The sequence below is a fragment of the Macaca mulatta genome, chromosome 8 (assembly GCF_049350105.2).
Source record: "Macaca mulatta isolate MMU2019108-1 chromosome 8, T2T-MMU8v2.0, whole genome shotgun sequence".
Taxonomy (NCBI): Eukaryota; Metazoa; Chordata; class Mammalia; order Primates; family Cercopithecidae; genus Macaca; species Macaca mulatta.
This window is the reverse complement of record NC_133413.1, coordinates 152715785-152741639: the sequence shown is the minus strand read 5'-3', so window position 1 is coordinate 152741639 and position 25855 is coordinate 152715785. Positions and strand designations below refer to the sequence as shown.

The 25855-nt window shown below is 54.3% G+C and overlaps 1 protein-coding gene across 49 annotated transcripts in view; it reads left to right on the top strand.

The window, feature by feature from the left end:
* Positions 1-25855, top strand: part of TSNARE1 (t-SNARE domain containing 1) — a 209225-nt gene that overhangs the window by 23754 nt on the left and 159616 nt on the right. For 14 of the 49 annotated variants that reach the window (XR_013397483.1, XR_013397481.1, XM_077944193.1 and 11 more), the window contains exon 2: positions 7708-7922. The exons of the other annotated variants lie outside the window; for them this stretch is intronic. The gene's annotated coding sequence lies outside the window, so the exon portion shown is untranslated. The remainder of the gene's footprint in view (positions 1-7707; positions 7923-25855) is intronic. 49 annotated transcript variants of the gene reach the window in all.

Genomic DNA, 25855 nt, shown 5'->3' with positions numbered 1-25855 from the left:
ATTATTGTAGTGACCTGGAACTCCCAGTGCAGATTTGGCAGTGGGGAGTGTGTGGGACCCACGTGTTCACCTGCCCTCTCCCTCGGCGTCAGTTCTCTCCTCTGCTGGGGACAGCAGCACAGGAAGGTGCTTCAGACCCTGGGGAGAGGGGGTCTGAATGCTTCCTTTCCCTCCGGGACCACAGAGCCCTGCTCGGGATAAGCGCCTGCTGAAGGCTGTAGATCTAGCCAGATTTGGGTGGGTGGCACTCGGGCATCCCCCGGCCCTGCCAGGCCTCCGTCAGCAGCCTGGAGCCCTGGAGGCTGAGGTAGCCTCTGGCCCCACCTGTAAAGCTGGAGCCCTGAGCTGGGGCCCCGTACCTGACTTGGGGGCTTGGGCGGAGCACTGGGGGCTGCGTCTGTCTGGTGGGGTCTCTTCTCTCTGGTGTGGTCTGGCGCTCCCCGTCAGGCAGAGAAGGGCTTTCAAGGGTGTGGAAGTACCTGTGGCACGTTGAACCCTGAAAACTTCATGAGGAAATGAAGGTGTAAGGACGAGTGGGCCTCCCCGCCCCGTTCCCCATCGTGCCCCGGCGGGAGTGGTGTTGGCCGTGTTTATTTTAGAAGTTGTGAAACTACTCTCCCTTTTCCCAGACACGCACCTCTGGGCAAGCGTAGCTCATCAGCCCGCGTGCGGCTCATCCCCCTGCTGGCTGGCGTGAGTGTGGCCCGAGTGCAGAGCCGCTGCTCGCTGGGAGGGCGAGGTTGGGGGCATTTGAGTCTGGTGGTTAGGGGGAGAGGCAACCCCGGGAGGCTTACTCAGAGGTGTGGTGCCCCCTCCGTGGTGGACGGTCTGTCCTTGCTGGCAGCAGCCCGCTGAGGCATGCCCACTATACAGATGAGGAGACTGATGCTCTTAAGGCTACACCTGCTGCGGAGGCGCTGAAGTGGGATAGGAGGACGTGCATGAGCTGCTCCGATCTGTGCTGATCTGCTGCGGGCTTGGTCTCTTGCTCTGAGGGTCCTCTGCAAAGGGATGCTGCTAGCCTAGTCCTCCCAAGGCTGGCATGAGAGCCGCATCCAGGGAGCTATCAGAGTGCCCTGTGAGCTTGGCGACCACAGAGCCTGGTGGTGGGAAGGGCGTCTGCCTGGGCCGGCCTGGGGTGGTGAAGGGTGGGCCACCCAGGGCCGCAGAGGAGCTCACACTCAGAGGTGGCAGTGGGACCAAGGGCAACACACCCGTACCCGCTGGAGCACCTGACACGCCCGTGCGCCTTGAAGGACCTCTGAGCAGTAGCTTACCGGCTCCCCGGGGCCCACCAGAAGCAGCTACTGGGGTTGTCTCCTTGTTACCACTGGGCAACCCCTAATCTGTCTTCTGGCTCTGTGGATTTGCGGGTTCTGAGCATTTCCTGTAAATGACCTCGGACAACACGTGTTGCTTTGGGACTGGCTTCTTACCCTGAGCGGTGGATTCAAGGCTCATGCCTGCTGTCACATCTGGGAGAATTTTACCCTCAGCATTGTAATAGATCTCCTTTTAGTCTTTTTGCTGCACAAGTGCACAAATTTCGAGCGTGTATAATTAACACACAGTAGGACACACAGCTCCCCAGTGTTCCGTGTGATGAGTTTTGACAGCTGCCTTTGCTTATGCCACGAAGGTGATCTTCCACCCCAAGAGAGTCCCTTGTGCCCTTCCCACACCTTTCTGAGTTCTGTCACCACATGTGAGTTTGGCTGTTCTAGAATTTCCTGTAAATGGCATCGCACAACATGACTGTCTTTGGCCTGGCTGCTTTAGTGAACTGTGGGTGTGGCATGCGTGCCTTCTCCCTTGGGATGCTGAGCGGTGTTCCCGTGTGTGAACAGACCAGAGTTTGTCCCTTGTCCTGGGCTGTTGGGGTGATCAGCACAAGGCTGCTCTGACCATGGCGTACGGGGTCTTGGGGCTGCACATTTCCAGCATGTAAATGCTTGGGGCTGGCATGGCTGGATCGGGGACTGCCTCGTCTTTATCAGAAAGGACCACATCGTTCACCGCATGGATCCCCATGTCGGATGGCTGTGTGACGCACACACATGCAGCCCTTTCACTTAGGCATCTCTGAGCACTTACCCACATCACTGAAGACACATGTTTAGAACCTGCTTAGAGTTGCTGCATATTATATAAATGCATAGCGTAGTTTGTTTATTTATTTATTGCTGAGTCTTTGGGACATTTCTAGCTCCTTGATTTTTGTTTACAGTGCTTCCAGCTTCTGGTAGTTTCTGTCTGGATTCCTTGGAGCAGAGCTCTGGGGGTACAGTGAAGGGGGTTGTCCCTCTGCATCATCATTTTGCAGCGGACTGTGCTGCTTCACACCCCCACAAGCTGTATCTGAGGCTGGAGCCCCTGCCGTGCCCCCAGTTATGCACCAGCACTAACCCAATGGCAGGTGCTGGCGTCCTCTGGCTGGGATCAGCCTTCCTGTGATTCTTGGGTTATTTCTCATGCTGCTAGGGCGCTCGCCTGCCTTCCTGCACCTTGCCTTGACTCAGTTCATGTTATGTCTGAATGTTTTAAAAATGAATGTGTAGGAGGGCCTTATTTATTAAGGGTAGCAGCCTTTGTCATATTTGTTGCAAATATGTTTTCACTTTATCTTTTGCCTTTTAATTTTGCCTATGTTGCATTTTAACTTATAGAAGCTTTTTTTTTTTTTAGTATGCTGCCAGGTCTCTGTTCGTGTGTGTGTGTGGATAACGTTGCTTTTGTATTTGGTAGATGTTTCCTTTGGGGTTGTCTTAATCTTTTGCTTTTGGTTTATTTCTAAGTGATGCAGCCCTTTAGTCTGTCTGGGATAGATCTTGGGTGATTTATGAGATGAAGAGCTGGAGTATGTTTTGTCCCAGGTCACCCACTGGTTTGTGGGACACTGGATGAGGAGTGTCTGTGGAGGACGTGAGGGGACGTGCTCTTGGAGGGATGCACTCTGAGGATGCTGCCACGTCCCCCATTGACGGGGAGGTGGCAGGGTGGGCACAGCAGAGAGACTAGGACAGGAGGGCAGGCCTGAGGTGTGGGGCTCTGCCAGTAGCTGTCCTCTGCTTCCCGTGTGACCTCAGGAGTGCTTCCGTCTCTTCCTGAGCCCAGCGTCCTGTGTGGCTCTCCCTGAGCCCAGCGTCCTGTGTGGCTCTCCCTGCTCTGCCCAGGTTCTGCTGATCTGCCTGAAGCTGTTGGCCCCGGGGAAGGGCGAGGAAGGGCTGGCCTGTCTGCAGGGTGTCCACTGGTGGCTCAGCACATGCTTCCCTTGCACTCTGGGCCCCAAGTCTGCCACTTGGGTTACAGCCCCCGTGCCCGGGCCCTGGGAGTCCTGGGTCTGGGTGGGCCCTCCAGCTAGCCTAGTCTCTCTGCCCGACACCTTCTCCAGGCCGTGGAGCCTGTCAGTCCATTCGGGCTGGTGTAACAAATGCCATGAACTGGCTGGTGACAGACACTCATTTCTCATGACTCTGAAGGCTGCAAGTCTGAGATCAGAGTGCCAGCGGGGGTGGTTCTGGGGGCCCTCTTCTGGGTTGCAGGCTGCTGACTTCTCACTGTGCCCACACATGGTGGAGAGTTGGTTGGAGCGCTCTCAGGTCCATTTGACAACGGCACTCATCCCACTAATGAGGGCTCTGCCTCATGACCTGTTCACCACCCAAATGCCTCACCTGTAATGCCGTCGCCTTAGAGGCAGGATTTCAAAGTGGGAACTTGCAGAGGACGTGAACATTCAGACCACAGCAGGGTTCACTGGGCTCCAGGGTCGCCCTTGCGGTTCTCAAGTTCCCCTCAGGGGAAAACAGGGCACCAAGACACATGTGGAGTCTCCCTAAGTGAGACACACCCTTGTCACCTTCTCACCCCCTCAGTAGCCCTGCAGGGTGCAAATTGCTCCCGCACTTTGGATTATGTGGATATACTCAGAGAGATGGAGCGACTCAGAGGTTGCACGCAGGTCAGGGAGGAGTGGACGGTGCAGTCCGCAGTCTCTGCCACCTCTGCTGGGACCATGTTTTCCAGGTGTGTATAGCGGCTGGTCCAATCTGTGAAGCCTCCAGCACAGGGACCTGTTGTAGCCATGGACCTGGAGGGGCAGCCAGAGCTGGGAGGCCCTGCCCCCTGCTTTTGCCCACCCTCTTCCTCTCTCCTTGCAACCTGCAGGTGTCCACACATCTCTATCAGCTGGAACCCCAGCCTGGGCCTGCACTGGAAGCCGGAGCCTCATGGGAGCCAGCCAGGCCTGGGAGCAAGCAGGCTCTTACTGCTAGGAAGCCACATCTTCTAGGCCTCAGTTGCCATGACTGGGGGTCTCTGTGCAGCAAGGTTGGCCCAGCAGCTGAGTGCTGGTGGCATCACAGGCAGGATTTTCGTTTTCATTGAACCACTTGCTTTGCTAATTGAAGGGTCAGACCTTTGAGAGAGCATGCAGTGTGCACTGTGGTGAGCTGGATGGCGGACTTCACCGGGAGGTGCACCGAAGGCTGCCCAGTGGGCTGAGCATTCAGGCAGCTGCTGCCAGGCCTGCCTGGCGGGTCCCCTTGGAGCCGAGGAAGCTGGCACCTAGCCCCAGGGCCTGTCCTGCCAGGGCCTGCCCCATCCTCTGCCAGCCCAGTTTCTTTTCCCTGCAGAGACTTAGGGACACACCCGCACTGTTCTGACCACCATGTGTGGCGCTCCTCACCTGCCACCTGCCCTCCCCCAGGGCACCGCTGCACTGCTGCTGTCTGTCCAGCACAGGCCAGGCCCTGGGTGTGCACCCCTGTTCTCAAGGGGCCACATGCAGATGTCCGCCGTGGGTGCCGGGAGCAGCTGGGAGACTGCCCCATTGTCATGGGTACCCAGAAGCAGATGTGTGGCTTTGTCCCTTGCTATACCCCAGTGTTCAGGACAGGACCGGCACGTGGCAGGCTCGGAGCACACTGTGACCAGTGGGGCCACCCCTGTGGGAGGTCCACTTCTGTTTGGGTACTGTGGTCGAGTACTGTGGTTGAGGTGTGGTGACCCTAAATTTGGGTATTGTCTTTCCAGCAAGCCTGTCTCCTCTCTGGAGAAAGGGGACAGGAACTAATGGTGCTTGGGCACCTGCCTGGTGCCGGGTCCCTGGCAGGTTCTGTCAAATGTGGATTGGTTTGGTAGCAGCCGTCGGATGTGTGTGGGGTCTTCCCAGGGCAGCTCCGAGGCTGGCGCCTGTTCCCCAGGCCAAGCTGAGTCCCTCCTTCCTCCGCCCCAGCCCCTCCCTGCCCCCACTAGTTTCCAGAGCCTTCTCAGAGCCTCTCTCCCCTTTTCAGATGATCTTTGTTTGAGAAAACGCTCCAGGGGCCATAATTTATGCATTTCCCACTCCTTTTTTTTTTTATTTTGAGACGGAGTCCCGCTCTGTTGCCCAGGTTAGAATGCAGTGGCGCGATCTCCGCTGGCTGCAAGCTCCACTTCCCGGGTTCACGCCATTCTCCTGCCTCAGCCTCCCGAGTAGCTGGGACTACAGGCACCCGCCACCACACCCGGCTAATTTTTTGTATTTTTTAGTAGAGACGGGGTTTCACTGAGTTAGCCAGGATGGTCTCCATCTCCTGACCTCGTGATCTGCCCGCCTCGGCCTCCCAAGGTGCTGGGATTACAGGCTTGAGCCACCACGCCCGGCTGCATTTCCCACTTCTAAAGTGATTTGCCTGGAAGCCAAGTCCCCAGTGAGTGAACTTTAGTCTTTTTTTTTTCTTTTTCTTTTTCTTTTGTTTTTTTGGGACTGGGTCTCCCTCTGTCCCATGCTGGAATGCAACGGCACGATCTCAGCTCACTGCAACCTCTGCCTCTCCGGGTTCTAGTGATTCTCCTGCCTTAGCCTCCCCGGTAGCTGGGATTACAGGTGTGGGCCACCACGCCTGGTTAACTTTTGTATTTTTAGTAGAGATGGGGTTTCACCATGTTGCCCAGGCTGGTCTCAGACTCCTGACCTCAAGTGATCTGGCTGCTTCGGGCTCCCAAAGTGCTGAGATTACAGGCATGAGCCACGTCGCCTGGCCTGAACTTTAGTCTTTTAATTTTTTTCCTCACTGAGGCCTCCTGGAGACTTCCCCTTTGCTCCACACACACAGTGTATTACCTGAAGCCTGCGGTATTTCTTCTTGTTGATGTTTTAATCCCCTGGGGGTGTCACTGGCTGTGCTCTGAGCCCTTCCTCCCGAGCCGTCCCTCTCCCTGCTTCCCTCCTCGCCTGCTTGCCTCCCTCTCCTGTGTGTGCCTGCTTGCCTCTGCCTGGAGTGGGTAAGGCCATCTTCTTTGATCCCGTAGGTCTGGTTCTCGCCCCGATGGGCAGCAGCTCCGGCCGTCCCTCTCCTCGCTTCCCCCCTTGCCTGCCTACTTCCCTCTCCTGTGTGTGCCCGCTTGCCTCTGCCTGGAGTGGGTAAGGCCGTCTTCTTGGATCCCGGAGGTCTGGGTCTCGCCCCGATGGGCAGCAGGCGGGTCTCTGGTGGTTTTCTGTGCTCGGCCCCTCCTCGCCTGACTCACTTTCTCTCTCCTGTGGCAGGTCCCCGTGTCAGAGGTAGAAGGAGGGGTGGGGGCCTGGGCGTCACAGAGAGCAGGGGCCAGCATCCGTCAGCTGTGGGATGGTGGTGTGGTCTCAGGGTCCCGTGGAGCTTGTAGGCCTGCTGGGTTTTCTTCCTGGAGGGCGACAGTGAACTCCTCTTGATGTTGTCTTTGATGCCTGTGTCCTGGTTTCTTGGGCCAGGTGGGGTATTGGTGGGAGTCTGGATCGGCCCTGCCATCCAGCTGCCGGCCTCCCCAGTGGGAGTTTTCCCAGCCTCCTCTCTCACAGCCGCCAGTCAATGTGAGGCCCAGCTGGACCTTTGAGACCACCCAACTGCCCTTTGAAGGTGGCAGCACGGCTGGGCCTGAACCCACTCCCATGGCCGTAGCCCAGGTTGCACCCTGCAGCGCCTTCAGAGACCAGATGGTTTTCTTCCTAAGGGAGTTGCGCCCAGCTCCAGGCGGGGCTCACGTGCCTGCTGCCTGGTCCTGCGAGGCATGTCTTCCTCTTTTTCTTCCGTGACACCCAGAGACAGAGGCTGAGGGAGACACAGACACAGTCCAAGAGAGAGGCACCCACTCAGGGGCCTCCGCAGACAGGTGACGGGGGAGGCCTAGGACAGGCTGAGGGGTGGGATGGAGGGGCCAAGGGAGGGAGCGGAGCAAGAAAAAGCATCCAGAAGTCGGGGCAGGGCCTTGGCCAAGACGCCGCAGAGGAGGCCCGGGGGAGTCTGCTGGGAGGGGCACAGCAGGGAAGGAAACGGCACTGGTGGGGTGGTCTTCTCAGGAGGGGGCCGTGGGCATGTTCTGGGCCCTTCTACGTATGTGAGCTCAGCTCATCCTCCAGCATTGCTGTTAAGGCCATTTCACAGAAGAGGGGCACAGAGGCTAGGGAACGTGCCAGGGGCCACCCAGGCAGGAGCCCCTTTGCCCCCTGCTGCTCACGTGAGGGGTGAGGGAAGCCAGCACACTCTTTCCACCCCGCAGCCTCTGTCTGTCCCTGGGGCCCAGTTTCTCTTCCCATCCATCCAAAGCCAGTGGGCCCACCCTTAAAGAGGGCCATCCTGTGTCTGCTGTAAGGCTGAATTCATGGTTATTCTCCATGTCCCAGCCTGTCCAGCGCTTCCCTTTCCTTCTCCCTCCCACTCATCCTTCGTTGGTTTTCTCTCATTCTTTCAGCAAGCGGCTGTGGGGCTCTTCCCGCTCTGCTGCCAGATGCCAGGTCCCAGGAGCCGAGGCTGCAGTGAACATGCCCAGGGCCCATCCTGCGTCTGTCGGGCTGCGGACCTGCAGAGTCAGGCTCCCATGGCGGGTCTTTCAGTCGAGCCTCTCCCCTGAGATCAGATCCTGTGTTCAGTTGCCCATACTGTGTTTCCAGTGAGTGGCTTCTCAAGGTCAGTGTCTGCCAAGCGGAATTCAGAATCCACCACCTGCTCTCACGGCCTTCGTCTCCTTGGTTGATGGCAGCCCTGTTCTTCCATTTGCTTAAACCAGGGTCATCATGCATTTCCTGGAAAGGACCAGACTGTAAATGTGTTGGTGTTCTCCGGCTTCAGAGTGTCCGTTGCAGCTATCCGGCTCTGCCCCATGGTACAAAAGCAGCCCATAGACAACCCATGGATGAATGGGCGTGGCTGTGTGCCAGCAAAGCTTTATTGCAGATGAGGCAGAGCGCCTGTGGGTGGTTGTTTGCCAACCCTCAGCTTAGGCTAAAAATGTTGTGTTCATACTCATTTTTTTAGAGTTGGCGTTCAGCTCATGTGTGGTAAGAGACACCTATCTTAAGTATGCAGCCTGACGAATTGTTGCAGGTGTGTCCATCCCCGGAACCACAACCTCGATCCAGAAACAGAGTGTTTCCAACACCCACAAGTCACCTTTGTGCTCCTTTCCAGCCCGGTCCCTCCTCGCAAGGGTGGCTGTGATCCTAGTTGCTGTCATGGTTAATGAGTGTTGTCTGGTTGTTTTTGTGATGTCAACCTTATTGAAGTGTAATTTATATACAATAAAATTTACTCTCTTAAGTGTGCAGTGAATTTTTATGAATGTATACAGTCGTGCAGCACCACCACCATTAAGATACCGGACGTTTTCACCACCCAGGATGTCTTCCCCTGCCCCTGCAGTCCATCCCTATGCCCACTCCTAGCCCCTGGCAGCCACTCACCTGCCTTTGCTTCCTGCAGGGTTTTTTTTTCCCCCATTCATGGAAGAGTTTATGTATTTAGTATTACTTCTTTAAATGTTTGGTAGAATTTGCTCTGAAGCCTCTAGGCCTGGAGTGTTTGTTAATGGAAGGTTTTTAACTCCCAGTTCAATGTATATTTAATAGATACAAGGCTGTTCAGGGTTGTGTCCTTCAAGGAATTTGTTGATTTCATCTAGATTGTTGAATTTATGGGCATAAAGTTGTTAGTAATATTCCCTCATTAGTCTTTGAATGTCTGTAGGATCTGTAATGATGTCCTCCTGTGCCTGTGAGAAACAGCTTTGCCAACAGAAGTGTAGTGCTTTTATACAGCTCCTTTTCCTTTAGTCTGACATTTCCAGTCAGAATGCTGTTTTCCAAAGGTACTTAGGTCAGCAGCTTTTTTTCTCTACTTCATTTTTGAAGACATTTTCATTGGGTATAGAATTCTGGCTGGCAGATTTGTTGTTGTTGTTGTTGTTTTTCCCCTCAGCGCTTTAAAGATGTTACTCCATTGTCTTCCGGCTTGCATGGTTTCTGAGGGAAAGTCGGCTGTAATTCTTCATTTCTTTGCATGCGGTTTGTATTCTTTCTTTGCCAGCTTCAAGATTTTTTAATCTTTGTTTTTCATCAGGTTCAGTATGATATCTCTACGTGTTTTTCACCTTTTTTATTTAGTATTTATTTTGCATAGTGTTCTCTGAGCTTTTTGTGGTGGTGGTTGTTTTTGAGACAGGATCTCACTCTTTCCCCCAGGCTGGAGTGCGGTGGTGCTTGGCTCACTGTAATCTTAAACTCCTGGGCACAAATGATCCTCCCGCCTCAGCCTGCTGAGTAGCTGGGCACATATCATTGTGCCCAACAAATGTTTAAATTTATTTTTTATTTTTTGTAGAGATGGAGTCTCACTTTGTTGGCCAGGCTGGTCTTGAACTTCTGGCCTCAAGTGGTCTTCCTGCCTTGGCCTTCCGAAGTGCTGTGATTACAGGCATGAGCCACCATGCCTGGCCTCTCTGGGCTTTTTGGGTCTGTGGGATGATACTGTCTCAGCTTGTTTAGGCTGCTATAGCGGAATACCTTAGACAACAGAAATGTGTTTCTCACAGTTCTCAAGGCTGCAAGTCCAGGATCAAGGTGCCAGCAGATTTGGGTCCTGTGATGGCCTATGTCCCAGTTCCTAGATGGGGCCTTCTATCTGTGTCCTCGTGTGGTGGAAGGGTGAGGGGTCTTTCTGGGGTCTTATTTATAAGAGCACTGATCCAATTCATGAGTGCTCCACCTCTATGATCTTGTCACCTCCTAAAGGCCCCTCCTCCTAACACCTTCAGGTTGGGAGTTAGATTCCAACCTTGGAAGACACATTCAGTCTAGAGCGAATGCCTTTCATTCTTTCTGGAAAGTTCTCTGCCACTGCTCTCTCTCTCTTCACCTTCTGGGATTCCAGTTAAACATTTGCTAGGACGTTTGATAATGGCTGGTAGGTGCTTGTCTTTTGTTTTCCTTTTTCACTTTTTTCTCTGTGTTTTGGTTTGGGTAATTTCAGGTTGACTGACTTCTTCCTCCTGGCTGTGTTGAGTCTATGGCAGAGCTGCAGAAGCCTTCTTCATTTCTGTCTGGTGTTTCTAATTGTTGGCATTTCCCTGTGACCCTCTGATAGTTTCCATTTCGCTGCTGAACTTCCCCACTGCTCATGCATTTTGTCCATCTTTTCTACTGGGGCCTTTCACATAGAAGCCATAGTTATTTAAAATTCCCTGATGGTTCTGAGGTCTCCTCAGTCCAGCTCTGCTAATTGTGTTGTTACTTGACAGTGGTTTGCTTTTTCTAATGTTTTTGTGCGTCTTGTACTTTTTGATTGATTGGATTGATTTTGACTTCAGATATAGGATTTCAGACTGAGATAAGTAATATTTATGCTCAGAAACGGGCATTCCCCTTATACTAGGCCATTTATGTGGGGTTGAGTCCAGCTGGTCAGGGGTTGGCCTGGGTTCGGGTTTTGCTGCAGCTGTTTTTACCCTCAGTATATGACCCGGTTACAGACTCCCCTGGAGTTACTTGGTGTTTGGGGTGGGTGGGTGTTCCTGCCCTACTCTCCACAGCGTTGGGCTTCCTCCTGTGCTCACGCTGCAGATACAGAGGTGGTCTCTCCCCACATTGTTTCCCCTCCTGCAGCAGGAGGTTCATTTGCTGGCTGTCGGAAGCCTGGCAGCCGGGTGACGGTTGTCTCATTGTAGCCTCAGTCTCAGGCAGGCTTGGTCTCAGGAGCGGGGGTTTCACGGAGACCCTTCCCTCTCCCTGCGGCAGTTAAACTCTGCTTGAATCCTTTGCTGGTCTTTAGAGGAGAGTGTTTTCTGCCTCTCCTGCAGTCCTGTGGTGGGCCCAGGAAGGCGCCCTGCCCCTTTTCCGGAGATACGAAGTGCTTTTTGACCCTTTCTTAGCCACTGTGGGTGTTCACGGATGCCGTGGGGCCCCAGGGCTCAGCCATTGCTGCCCTTAACCCATAGGCTTGGGCTTTTATTCTTCAGGGGAGAGGGGCTTCCTGTCTTTCAGCTGCAGGGCCGCCGGTCTGCTGGCACCTGCGCCCCAGGGGTCCTGCCTTGTCCTGTGCTAGGCTTTCTCTTGAGCCCATGGAGAAGAGCTTGTGAGAGCATGTGGCCGCCCAGGTGGCTTCACTCTTTTTGCCTACCTGGGTGGCCCCTGGGGTCTCCCGTCCTTTCTCTGCTGCAGAAGCCAGTGCTCCCACCTTCTCTCCTGGGACTCACTTTCTTCCGGTTTCAGGCTACTCCATGGCCCTGATGCTTCAGCCGTCTGATGAGTCCAGGCCTTTTCGTATTGTTAGGTTTGGGCAGCACTCTTTCCAGCTTCCTAGTCATAGGCAGAAGGGGAACTCTCCGAACCAGTATAAATTGCATTTCTCTAGTTGTGAGTCAGCTTGAACAGTCTTTTCATATGTTTAAGCACCAGTTTTATATCCTCTGTGTGTAAATTTCCTGTTTGTGTCTTTTGCCCCCCCTTTTTTTTTTTTGGTTTCCTTGAAGTTTTTATGAGCTCTTTATATGTTAAGGATAATATTCGTCCTTTGTCTCTGGCATATGTTGCGAATATTTAGTCTTTGCTTGACTTCTGTTGTCTTTCTGCGTTGCTTAGGGTGTTTTTTTTTTTTTGTTTGTTTGTTTGTTTTAACCCATGCAGAATTTTTTTTGTTTGCTTGCTTTTATAAAAGCTGTGACTTGCGTCAGTCTTTCCTTTTATAGTATTTTGATTTTGAGTCCTACTTGGGAAACTTTTCCCTACATAGAGGTTAAAGGAGAATTCATTCTTCTGCCCATGCTTTCATTGTGTTGTCTTTTCTGCATTGATAGCCGTGATCCATTTGGAGTGTATTCTTTTTATTATGTGAGGTATGAACCATTTTTTTTCCCAAATGTCTAAGCAGATGTCTCAGCACCATTTACGAAAAAGTCCTTCTTTGATTTGTGATGCCGCATTTATCATATACTAAATTTCCATATGTACGTGGGTCTATTTTTAGACTTTCTTCCTTATTCCATTGGTCTATTTATATTTTCATGCACAGTTTTAATTATAGAGGCTTTCTAGCATTTTAATAATAGCGATGTAATTCACATATCCTAAAGTTCACCCTTTTGAAGCGTATAATTCAGTGAATTTTAGTCTATTTACAGTGTTGTACATTCATTACTATCAAATGCCGGAATATCTCCATCACCCTGAAAAGAAAGCCCACATATATGAGCAGTCACTCCCTAGTCCCCCTCCCCGACCCCGGCATCCGTCCGTCTGCTTTCGGTTTCGGTGGATTTGCATCTTGCGGCCTCTCGTGACAGTGGAATCACACATGTGTGGTCTTTGGTGTCTGGCTCCTTCCGCCTCGCACGGTGCTTTCAGGATCCGTTCCTGTTGTAACGTGTGTCAGGACTTCACTCTCTAGGACTCTGAAAGTCCGCAAGTGTGAGCCCTTTTTGTCTAGTGTTTTCCCAGTTATTCTTGTGTCTTTGTTTTCCTAGATGAACTGCCTGTGATGAACTGCCTGTCAAACCGTCCAGCTCCATAAAAACGTATGTTGGTATTTTTATTGCGATAGGAAAACTGACGTCTTTGTGATACAATCATCCTATTGAAGAACAAGGGAAAGCTTTCTATTTGATCAGTTCTAGTTTTCTGAACTTTAAAATACTTTAAAGTCCCCTTGAAGAGATTTTTCCCATTTCATGTTAAATTTATTCCTAGGTATACTGTGTTCTTTGTTGCTGTTGTAAATGGGTTTTTTCCTACCATGACCGTCTCAGACTGGTTTCTGTGTATGTGAAGGCTGTGAATTTCTGTATGTTAATTTTATATCCTGATACTTTACCAAGGTCTTTCATTGTTCAGATTTTAACATTGTTTTGCTAGGGTTTTCCAAGTATACTGTCATATCATTTACAAGCAGAGAGAATCGTGTTTCATTTCTTTCTTTGTTTTTAATGTCTTGTTGATCTCGTTTTACCTGCATTGGCTGACAACACCAGAACAGTGTGGAATAGGACTGGAGATAGCCGGCACCTTTGTTTCCTTCTTGATATTTGGGAATTGTTCCTAGTGTTTTTTATTAAGTAAGGTGCTCATTTAGGATGAAAGGTTCTTTATCATTATAAGACAGCTTCTGTGTTTTCATCAGGAATGAGCATTGAACTCTGTTGATGCTGTTTTTAACATCTGTGGAGAAACTCACCAGCTTTTCCCCATAGGTTCCTTAGGTTAATATGGTGTAGTGCACTGATGAGTGTCCTCTTGTTGAACTAGCCTTGCATTCCTGGGAAAAACAAGCAGAGGGGTTTTGGGTTTATTTATTAGTGTTTTATTTAGTATTTTTGCATAAATATTTATAAGATGTTCATTTGTAATTTTTTCTTTTTCTTGTTTTTAGGTTAGGTTTATTAGGTTTTGGTGACATGGTCATACATGCTTCATAAAAGCAATCAGATTGGGAGGCTGAGGCAGGTAGATCACGAGGTCAGGAGATCGAGGCCATCCTGGCTAACACGGTGAAACCCCGTCTCTACTAAAAATACAAAAAATTAGCCAGACGTGGTGGTGGGCACCTGTAGTACCAGCTACTCGGGAGGTTGAGGCAGGAGAGTGGCGTGAACCCGGGAGATGGAGCTTGTGGTGAGCCGAGATCACGCCACTGCACTCCATCCTGGGTAACAGAGCGAGACTCCATCTTAAAAAAAAAAAAAAAAAAGCAATCAGAAAGTTTCCCTTCATTTTCAGTGCCCTGGGACAATTTATGGCACATTGGAAACGTTTGGCCAAATTCCTCTGCAAAACCGTCAGCTGCTGTAGCTGCACAGTCTTGAGTGTTCCTGTCCATGAACATGGTAGGTCCCTTCACTCATTTCCATGTTCTTCACTTTCTTTTAGTAATGTTTTGCACTTTTCAGTGCTTGCACCTTTTACAGTTATTCCTATGATTAAAAAATAATTTCCAGTGAGTTTTAATTTTAGGTTTAATTTAGAACTTTTGGACGTAATTTTAAAGAAAAGTTACCAGATTAACAGGAAAACTTGTTGTGTATATTTTGCCCAAATTTCCCAAATGTTAACATGTCCCTCATTTGGTTTATTCTTTCTTCCCCTCTCTCTGTCTTTCTGTCTTTCTCTCTGTCTTTCTTTGTTTGTGTGTGTATATATATGTATGATTTTTCTCAGAACTACTTGATAGTGAGTTGCAGACGTGATGCTCCTTGATCCCCAAATAGACAGTGTATATAGCTACAGCACAGTGATCCAGATCAGGACATTGACATGGATACAGTAGGCTTCTCCATTCTAAAGGTCGTGTTTGTATTCACAGGAAAAACCTTTTGAATTGTGTTCTTTTTAGCAAAACGTCCTTTCTAGTACCATGAAATCCCAGATCCTGTGTTGGTTTTAGTGATTGTCTCTTTAGCCTCCTTTTATTTCAAACAACACCTCAGTCTGCCTGTCTTTGAGGACATTGACATTTTGAAGATGGCTGGTGAGTTCTTCTCAGTCTGAGTGTCTCTGCCGTTCCTCACAGTCACACACTTTGGGCAGGAAGATCACGGAAGTGATGTTCTTCTGTGCATCGTGTAAGAGGGATACGTGGTGCTGGCTTGTCCCATGGCTGATGATGCTGACTTAGATCATTTGATTAAGGTGATGTCTACCAGCCTTCTCTTATGTAAAATTATTTTCTTACATTTTTAACTAATAAGTATCTCAGGGAAGATCCTTCGCGATGATGTAAATAGGCCGCTATTCATCAAACCTTCACATACTAGCTTTAACATCCGTTGGACATTTTACCAGAGTGAATGATTATCCTGATGGTTGCTGGTTCCATCATTCCTTCCACAGTTATTAGCTGGCTTTCTACTCTAAAGAAAAGCTCTTCTTGTTTTTTTCCTACTTATTCATCTGTAACTGTGTGGACTGATGGATTTTTATTTTATTCAATGAGTTATACAGTTCTTATTTATTTTAATGCTCAGATTGTCCACATTTGGCCAGGGACAGCCTTTTCAAGCTGGTTCTTGTGTCCTTTTGAGATGCCCCTCCCTTTATTTGAGCTTTTCCTTACTCTTTTGCATAACAGCATGCTCCGTGCTCCAGACTTATACTTTCCTGGCTGTAGCCCTGGAGTCAGCCATTTCTCTAAGACATCTTAATATCTCTTGCTTGCTGTCGGTGAAGAGTGGTATTTAGGAAGCAAGAGCTCTGTGCTGGGTGTGTCCATTGCTATGGGGGTGTGTAGTGTCTCAGCCCTCTCAGTGGACAAAGCTAGGGAGTAGCTGTCTGTCATGTACACACTCAGCTATGTAAATGAGTGTGCCTGTGTGATTATATATACCCACACACATCTATATCTGTATTTCTCTGTGCATCTTAAAAACTATGAATTCACGCTGACTCCTCCAAGTTCTAATCGAGCACCACTGCTTGGCGAGTGAGCGCGGGAGTGCTCAGTGTGGGGGGTAGGATGATGAGGACACGCTCCTCTTCCTCCGTAGCTCGTGGTCCAGGGGGGAGACTGCCGTGAGGGCAGACATCAGGCCCTAGTGCTGGTACAGGGAGAGCACCTGGGAACCCTGAGTGTGGAAGGTGGGGCAGTAGAAAGCATTGCGGCCATGGGATGCCAGGCACCTTATTCTAGATCTGCTTTGTCCCTGTGACCTTGATAAGTGATTTTCCCTCCCCAGGTTTTGTTTTCTCATTTTAAAAATTGAGGTTTCACTTAGAGGATTCCTGGTACAGGTGACTCTTCTTCCTCACCTGGAACCATGCTGTCTGTCATCACTCATCGTCCCCTTTGATCCCCAGACAGGTCCTACACATCTCCACGAGACTGTGGTCTCACGAGCAGTTGTGGCCAGATGCAGGGCACCATCTGTTGGGCATCCCGGTCTCATGCGAGGGCGTGCGTGGTCTTCACCCTGATATCTCTGGGTCGGTTGGCTTGCAAAGCACCCTGAGGGCACATTCATGGGTGGGTGCCATTTTGGTGGATTCTGTGCATAGTGGGCAGTAGAGGGGAGGGTGGTCCAGGGGACATCAGTCACAGCTTGAAGGCTCCTGTGGGGACCAGTTCGTGGTGTCTGGCCCATAGGGTGAGTGGCAGGCTGGGCGGCTCAGGATTCCCTGGGAACGCCTTCTTCAGATTGTGTTTTCGTGTTCCTACAGGGACCAGTGGACCAAGAGGCCACATTGAAGGGGCTCTGTAGGGGCTGGTGAGAAGCTCAGGGTGGCCTAGGCAAAGGGTACAGTGGAGCCAGGCTCATGGGGCTGGGGGGGGGCACGAGGCCCCTGTGCACCCTGAATTGGAGCTTTAACCCACATCTCTTCTCCCTCTCCTCTCTGGTTCCTGCCGAAAAGACCACGTCTCCCCAGGCCACCTCCACCGGTGATGGAACCGTATGACATTTTCTTACAGAGGGCAGGGCCAGCAGCCTCCACACTGAGCTGGAGGAACCAGGAAACAGGATCCAGAGGCTCCCCGCTTCCTCACCACGCCCTGCTGTTTCCTCTGGGCCATGTGGTCTTGGGATGGCTCTCCCTGTAGGGCCATCCCTGGCAGATACCAGTGCACAGGGAGCCACAGCCCTCACACAGCCACGTGGGGAGATGACAGAAGGTCCTCTTCCTTGCTGGTGGCTTGGAGACTGGTCTGTTTGAGCATAGCATGGTGGCTGTGGGCTTCTGGGGGACCAGGACCCCTTCTAGGTGTCTATGCATTAGGGTGGGGCCAGGGACCCGAGTGTCCAGAGACTTGAAAGTTGGGCTTTGAGTTCCTGCCTGGGACCTGAGAGTGTCTCACATGTTTCATCTCACTGGTCTTCATGCCCACCCTCTGAGATCTCCCTTCTTGGTCCCATTTTACAGATGAGGAAACAGATTCAAGGGCTGGGACTCGCTGGGGCACAGCAGGCTAGAGAGAACCAGCTAGAGGCTGAGTTGGGACGTTTCTAGGTCTTCTGCTCCTGGACTGGGACTGTGCTGTGGTGTGAGTGTCCCCTCCACAGCTCACTGAAATCCGGTCACCATTGTGACGGTATGAAGAGTGGGATCCCTGAGAGGTGACTGCATCGTGGTCACTGCCGTATCTGGGGGTGGGCTCCTGATGAGAGGAAGCGCCGGCCCCCGCTTGCTCTCGGCCTCACGTGCTTGTGTGCTCTTCCACTGGAGGCCCCTGCGTCTTGGACTTCCCAGCCCTCAGAACCGCGAGCTGAGGCCATCTCTTTTCTTTACAGACTCCCCTGTGTGTGACATTCTGTTACAGCAGCAGAAAGTGGGCTCAGACGGTGTTCTCTGCCTTACACTGAATGCTTTTAGGGATTATACAGAGAAGTCTAAAGAGGCCGAGAATATCCAGGGCAGGGAGGTGACCTACTGCTGTCAACATGGGTCTGTTGAGGCCAAGCAAGGGAGTCAGCTCATTCATGGTGGGAGGACAGCTCCAGCAGCAACCCCTGAGGCCACAGCTCCGCTGGGGTCCTGGGCCTGTCTCTTGCCGCCTGGCAGTGGGATGCCAGATAAGGCGCTCTCTTTCCCTGGGACTGCCCCTTCCTGTGCCGCTGTCTGATTGCTGCCTGTGGAGAGGCTGTGTTACAGGTGTGGTGAAAGCTGCGTGCCGGGCAGAGGAGCTGCAGCATGGCCACCTGTGGAGGTTCCCAGTGGGCAGCTGCCCTGCACAGCAAGCTCTCCTGCTGCAGGCGATCAGGGCGCCTAATCCATCATTCGGTTTCTCCTCTTGAACTTTGCAGTTTCATTTTGCCCAGGAAAATGGTTTCCCCCAAAGGGCAGGCTTCGGGGAGCGGAGGTTTGCGCTGTGGTCTCTTCCTGTGGTGGGGCGGGGCCGAGGGCTCCGGCGGTCTGCAGCGGGCGCTCGCCGTTGTGGTCTCTCCCTGTGGTGGGGCGCAGCCGAGGGCTCCGGCGGTCTGCAGCGGGCGCTGGCCGCAGTCTGGCCATTGATCTAGGCGTCTGCTCCCTATGAACTGGCAGCTCCCTCTGTCTTTTCCAGCCTTGTCTGTAGAGCTCGCCTGAGGCTCACTGAGGGAGTGTGAGGGCAGCATGCCCGCCACTGGCCAAGGGCAAGCCCGAGCCTGAGCTCCCTGGGAGCGAGTTCAGCTCCACCCCCGTCACCATGTTGTTTCTCAGAGGACAGGGGAGGCCAGGGGCTGCAGAAAGCCCGTGTGTGAGCAGCCCAGCTGGGGCCAGAGCCTGCCCCAGGATTCACTCCACCACACTGGGTCTGCAGGTGGGCACCGTGGAGGCCACAGGTCGCCCTTGCCCTGGCCCCTTGTCCAGGTGTGGGCCCTGGGCTGCTTTCTGTGCCCTCGCTCCTGGGAGGCAGCGCCACTTCCTGCCGTTGCCTCTGTTGCTGCATGTCCCAGCTGGTGGCTCAGCCCTGGGCTCGCCCGAGGAGCCCGTCCCTGCATTCATGTCCTCCAGCCCGAGTTATCAGGGGCGTCTGGTGCCCTCACTGACCAGACACATCCAGTCAGCTGCCCTCATCGTTTCCTCCCCCATGGGACAAGCATGATGCCGCTTTCCTGTCTGTCCCTGTTTGGAGCACAGAGTCTTCGAGAGCAGGCCAGGTCTGTCTGGAGCTGCTGTGTCCCCGCCATGGTGCCCGGGTCAGAGGTTCAGAGAACGCATGCCCGAAGGTGAGGGAGGGACTGCTGTCCATTTGACAGATGAAAAAACCAAGGGCGGGAGAGCTGATGCGACCTCTGTGGGGCCTGGCCCTGCGAGCGACCTGCTCTCAAGCCAGGCGGAGAGGCTGGGGCTGTTCTGGAAGCCCCGGCCTGGAGAACACTGTTCCCACCTGCTGGGGGAAGGGCGGCCCAGTCTGGATATCCTCTGCCTGTGTGGGGCCCGGCCCCCTGCCTCAGAGGCCCTGTTGGGGAGTCTGACTGAGGGGCTCAAGACCCACGCACTGGCCCCACAGCCCAGGAGTTGGGGACCCAGCCCCACAGTTGGGGCTGGGAGTCTGGTGGGCAGTTGGGTTGGCCTGCTGCCTGGCCTCCCCTCCTCCTGGGCCTGGGTGCTTTGTCCCAGGGGCAGGCTGAGTTGCCAGGGTGGTGGCACGCCTGAAGTGGGTGTTCCCTGGCACTGCCACTTCCCCCGGCGCCCTGCAAACAGGATCTGGGCAGTGCAAGGACAGACGGCTCCCTTCAGGCTGACGGGGGCTGGGGGCCCTGGGAAGAGCCGGCGCCAGCCTGAGGGGCACGAGGCCGGAGGGGCTGGTGGCTGGCCTTGGCGGGCACGGAAGCAGCTTGGTAGGAAGCCTTCTTGGGAGCAAGTGGGGCATTGTCCGTGGCCCCCGTCTGGCCTCATTGAGGCAGCCCTGGGGCTCGGGCCATTCTTGGGCAAAACAGCCTGGCAGCCTCTGCCCACCCCTCCGGCCTGGCCCTGCTGCCAGCTTCCGCCCAGCTGGGCTGCGAATGGCTTCTGCAGCCCTTGCCCAGGCCCTCAGCCACATCTGGCTCATCCAGTGCCCCTCTGCCCTTGCCACACTCCCCCAAGAGACTCCATGTCCCCCTCAAGCCTCGTCCCTGTTCTCTGCCACATCCCCTCCTGGCCGTGCCTCTGGCTGCCCAGCCCTCCCTCCTCTGAGTGCTGGCCGTGGCTGGGTCCCCTGCCCATGTGCAGCCCTTATGCTGGCCTGCCTTCTCCTGGAGGCTTCGGGGGCACCACCATGTCCTGAACTCAGCAGAGTGTTTTGGTTGGGAAGGCCTGGCTCCCTCTGTTGCTGTGCCCAGGCCTTCGAGGCTGCATCCCACAGTGCCCGGCTGCTTTCCTGGCTTGTGTGCCACGGCCCTTCCCTGCACCCACCTCTCTCCTGGGAGGCTCTCGTGGTATCAGGGTGAAGTCCCACCTGAGCGAGCCAGCATGCCTGGGCGCTGACCCCTCCTCCTGGCAGGGCAGCTGTGCCAGCTGTGGTTGGCAGTGCGCTCCTGCTGGGACAGGAGTGGCATGCTGCGGCCAGGGGGTCTGAGGCCTTCTGGCATGTTTCATGCCCTGCACTGACGGCTGGCTGACCCCGGGCCTTAGTGTCCTCTTCTTGAATGGGGTTATAACCCCTGCCTCACAGTGTCGTGAGGATCAGCATTGCTCACAAAAGTGAGGCACCTGGCCAGGGCCTGCTGAGCAGGTGCAGGTGAGGCAGGCAGGCTCTGGGTGGCCGGGGGCCAGTCAGATTCTCTTTTGGGGATTTCCCCGGCTCCCCTGTGAATGGGATGCATGGGAGCACCTCCTCATGGACTCGAATGGCATCCAGCGACGTGAGTGGTGCCGAGTCTCAGGACACTGGCTCAGCACCTGTGAGGGCTGGGCTTCTCGTTCTTTCCCCCTCAGTGAAGGGTGGACCGACCCTGTGGGGGTCCTTGACTGGGGACAGGAGACAGGGTTTCTGATCTGGCCTGCTGGGACATGCTGAGGTCAGGGCAGGGCTGGGGTGATGACGCACTGGAGCGGGCCAGCCCTGGGTGAGGACAGCTCCAGCAGGTGTGCAGCCTCCCCTAGGCAGGGAACAGGTGGGCGTCTACGTCTTACGGAGTGTGGCGATGCTCGGCCTGACGTGTGGTCAGCATCGGGCTCTGAGGTCAGGTGTGGGCAGGAAGGTCAGGACGGGAGCACCTGGCTGGCCTGGTGGGGGCATGAGCTGGCTGCGGGGTGGAGGAGTAGGAGCAACATGGGGGAAGCCAGGGCACAGCCTGGGCAAAAGCACGGAGGTGGGAGGCAGCCTGGGTGAAACAGGCAGAACCCCCAGAGAGCAAGGGCGTGGGGCAGGGGCGCAGCAAGAGCTAAGGCTGGGGCAGGACAGGGCCCAGCTCCCAGAGAGCTTGGGTGCCGGTGTGGGCACAGGGGCCACTGCTGGCTGGGGCAGTACTGGGAAGGGCTGGACCAGCGCAGGATGGGGGTTGAGTCGGACACTGGAGGGAAGTGGAAGCGTGGGGCACCTGGAGGGTTTGGGTTGGTACAGCTCAGTACCCTGTGGCCCCTTGTGGTCTCCCAGCGATGGGGGGCTTGCACCCACTGGGTTCCAGGTGTCCCCAGGGGTCCAAAGTGGCTGGCTGGGTGGGGCCGTTAGTAGGCAGAAGACACGTGTTCCCAGGCCAGCTGCCTCTGCCTGTGGTGACTCGGTGGCCCCTCCCACAGGTTGGCCTTTGTCTCTGAGTTGGCTGAGCAGACACAGAGGTGTTTCATGTTCCCGTGTGCAGTGAAATGAAATTGTGAATTTGGTCAGGTGGTCTCTTTGGTGGTGGCTGAGCAGCTCACGAATCTTCACTCCCCTCCGCGTGCCTGGCCAGAGCAGAGGGGAGTTGGGCAGCCTTCCAGTGCCCACTGGGGGCTCCAGCTCTGATTCAGCTGAGCTCTTTCAGACTTGAATCCCTTCCCTCCTCCCATGAGTGCTCCTACCTCTCATGAGCCCTCCTCAAGCTTCCTGTGCTCCCCCTTGTCCTGAAACCCAGCAGACCCTGCCGCCCTTTGCAGTGATGGCCGCTGGCTGCTCCCCCTTGTCCTGAAACCCAGCAGACCCCGCCGCCCTTTGCAGTGATGGCCGCTGGCTGCTCCTCCTTGTCCTGAAACCCAGCAGACCCCGCCGCCCTTTGCAGTGATGGCCGCTGGCTGCTCCTCCTTGTCCTGAAACTCAGCAGACCCCGCTGCTCTTTGCAGTCTCATGGAGCCTCCGCCGTGGCTTTTGTGACCTCCGGTTAACATCCCCCCAACTTGTCCCCATCTCCTGTGTCGTCCGTGGGGCCCTCTCTTCTCTCCACGGTGGCTTCTCTCCCTGGGAGTTCTCTTCCTTACAACTGTCCCTGCACAGTGGACTCCCCTTCTGCATCTAGTCCCACCTCCAGGGCTTTGGGGATCTGCCTGCCTGTGGGAGCCCCTCTGCGTTCATCCCTGCACACGGCGCCCCTCACTTTCTGGCACGAGGAAGTCAAAGCACTGTCCGCATGCCTTCTGGGCCAGAACTTGGGGCTTGTCCTTGACTCTGCCTGGGTTCAGTGCCAGTCCCTAGCTCCTCCCTCCCTCCCTGCCCAGGTCCTGGTTCCTGCCGCCACCTGCTCACTGCCCTGCCAGCCCCTCACATGCCCCCAGCAGCTTGCTCTCGATCCTGAAGCAGAGGGAGCTCCCCAAACACAAGTCTCATGTCAGGCCTGGCTGACCCCCCTCAGTGCCTCATCATCATTTTAGATGATGGCAAGTAGTACCCCTGTGCTGAGGACCCCCTTGAGCCACTTTCTTGGGACTGCTGGACCCTCCCCACCTGGGGTTTGAGCACCCCTCCCCGAGTTCTCTGAAAGCCTCTGCAGCAACCCTCGCCCAAGACGGCTTGTGCTGGCTCCTCCATGGACGTTCATGTCCTGAGGCCAGGACAGGCCTGCTCTGCTGGTGTGGTGGCACTGGGGCACAAAGGGTGTATCTGTAGGATTGGGCCATGCCCTGCATCAGCTGTGTCTCCCTGTGGCCTGTATGGCCACCTGGGACAAAGCTAGGTGCTCTGGGGCCACCTCCCAGGGATTTAAGGAGAGCCCTGGATGCTCACCTGGCTCTTGTCTGCTGAAGGCATACCCCCCCAACAGCCCTCCCCTTGATTCCAGACAGGTCTTTCTAGATGATGTTTCATTGGAATTTTACAAATTAAGGTTTAATACTTTAAAATTACACGTGCATGTAGTTTAGAGAGTAAATGAGTTAAATGAGTTGTACAAAGTTAATTAAGAAAAACAGTCATCCCCAGTCGCCCTCCATCCCCTTTCCCAAACTCATCTATGTCTGATTCTTCTAGTAGATTCTTTTGATGTTGATCTCTAAATAATAGACCTCTATTGCTAGTTGATTTTTTAAATGTTTACGCATTATCAGCTTGCAAGATGAGGATTCAGGTCTGTCTGCACACACAAGTACCTGCTGTCTCACAGGTACACACAGGCACACACATGCACACACACATACCCAGGGGCATGCACACACGTATGCACGCACACACGTATGCACGCACACACGTATGCACGCACACACGTATGCACACACTCCCTGCTTCCCCTCCTCCCGGTGTAGCTGCAGTGCTGTCACACTCTCAAGGAGACCAGGGCTTTCCTAATTAGAACCACATGTGCTGCTGGAATCAGCCCAGTCATAGGAAACCGGGATGATTTTCTTCTCTGCTCAACCTTTGGTTTTCCCTGGAGTTTGTAACTGCCTTTGTTTGCCTGGTGTTTTTTGTACTTCTTAGGAGCCTGAAGCCCTCCTCTAGCTCTCAGTCTCACGTTCCTTCACATCAGCAGTTCGGCTTTTGTCTTCTTGAAGAAGTCTTTCTAGAACGTTCTCCTGGGGCCCTGTCAGAGGGCTGCCCTCCTTGCCTGGGCACAGCTTTTGCCCTGGGTCCCCTTCAGCTTCCTCTGGTTGCAGGCGGTCCAGGCTTTCTTCCCTCCTCACGGTTCCTGGTTCTGGCAAAGCTCACCCTCGAGTACCTCCCCAAGAAAGCATGTGTGGAGGGGTGGTCTGGGGACCCCCGGCGTTGGAAATGGCCTCCTATGGCCCTCACACTAGTTCTCCCCGCACTGGAGCTGTGGGGATCTCCCCAGTCACCGTGGCCTCTGGTGCTGGATGTGGGACTTGGTTGCCTGTGGACAGTCTCCTTGTCTGGGTGTCCCGAGGTCTCCCGGGGCGTGAGGGGCCCCTACCCAGCTTGAGTGAGCTCTGGCTGGGATCAGTGCGAATGCTGTTCCTGACCATTCTCTTCCCCTGGCTCTCCCGTCCTTCTTTCTGAAGCTCCCCTTCCTCCGATGGAGAAGTGCCGGTGCAGGGACTCCCCGTGTCTTCGTGCTCCGGTTTCTGGAGGCCCTTGCTCTGCCTGCCGCTTCTCCGGAGCTCTTCGCTGCTGCTCCCAGTGTTGACTTCTCGGTGCTCCTCTGTGTTCTCTGAAAGTCCCTTTCTTGGCGTCCCGTTCCTGTGCTGGGGCTGTGAACACAACCTTTGTTATCTGGGCTCGTTCCTTTGAGGGCCGTACAGAGAACATAGGCGTTGGAACCAGACTGCCCGGGTCTGAAGCCTTCTCCACCCGTTACCAGCTGGGGGACCTTGGGCAAGTTACCTCACCTCTCCGTGCCTCAGTTTCCTCAGCTGCGAGGTAAAGGCAGTGGTGGCCCCAGCTTAGAGGGTTGTGCGGATGGATCTGTGCGAGCGGTAAAGCGCCTCTGTGGTTGTCGCCATGCGCCAAGTGTTAAGGAAGTGCCGGCTGCCGCGCTGTTCCGTGTTGAAGTTTTCTCTTGGATAGTGTCTGTTTCCTCCACGCTGTGTTTCCCGCGTGTGTCTTGGGCTGTCTTCCACATCTGAGCTTTTCCCGATGAGGCCCCGACCCGTGTGCGGAGCTCTCTGCTCGCTGGGTTGAGACCTGCCTCTCACTCGGGGCTCCTGGAATCCCACCCGCCCTCGGAGCCCACCCTCCCCTGGGGCAGCAGACATCTCCTGCCTCCTGTCTTCCCCTGAGACCCAACTTCCCGCCCACCTCCCCATTCCAGGCAGTGTGGAGAGAGGGGACTGGGCAGGTACCTGGCATGCGAGGCCTGAGACCCGTGGAGAGAGGGGCTGAGCACCGCTCTGCCTGCCGCCTCCCTGCGTGGGGCTGGACATCTTCATGTGCCCCGGGCGGAGCTCGGTGCAGCCGCAGCTTGCACCAGCAGCAGCTGTGAGTGTGGCAGTCCTGCTGGGCCGGAGGGTGCTACGCCTGTAGGGCGGCACCGCTGTCCCCGAGGGGTTTTGTTTTGGAAAATGCAGTGGTTTTTAATGAAGATGTTCTCTGTGTTCACAGTAAGAGCTTTATTATTTAAAATGAATTACTACGGTTTCAGAAGGGTGTGTTTGAGTTCCTAATGCGGTGGGTGTTGGTAGGTGCGATCTGCAGCCACCAGAGCTGTTTGGGTCCCGATTGTTCTGAGCAGGGCAGTGGGGCCCACTGGGGCCATGGTGTCCTGGTGCTGCCCTGCTCTGGGCGGGGCTGGATGGCACAGGCAGGCATCTTGCTCAGAGGGAACGTGGCGGTCACACCGCCTTCCCCAGCCCTAGGGACTTGGGCCTGTACTCAGCTGGCGTGAGGCTCACTTTGCTCTGAAACCTGCCTTCACGGTTCAGGTGTTTATGTGGGAGGGTGGAGCCCTTGCCCTAAGGTGTTTAGAACTGAGTGTAGCCTGGCTGGCAGGCTCCATAGTGATAGCATTAGGGTCTAGGCCAGTCAGAAGCTGCCCGCACAGGGACCCCTGTATGGAGGGAGGACGCTCTGGCAGTGTCTGGGCAGGAGAGCTCCCGTTGTCCTCTGGTCGTTTGCTCTGAGTCCCTGGAGCTGCAGCCCATGGGAGGAGTGGTTTGGGCAGGATGCCCAGCTCCCCAGGCCAGGGATAGCCAGTGCCCCTAGGATGGCACCAATGCCGTGAGTTACATGTTTAGTGCTTACTGTTCACCAACCGTAATGCGTATCTGATTACATCTCACAACAGCTCTAAGACACAGGTCCTCTTCTTCCCCTTCACAGATGAGGAAACTGAGGCCCAGAGAGGCCCCGTGGCTCTTGCCCAGCTGCACAGATTACACTCAGCC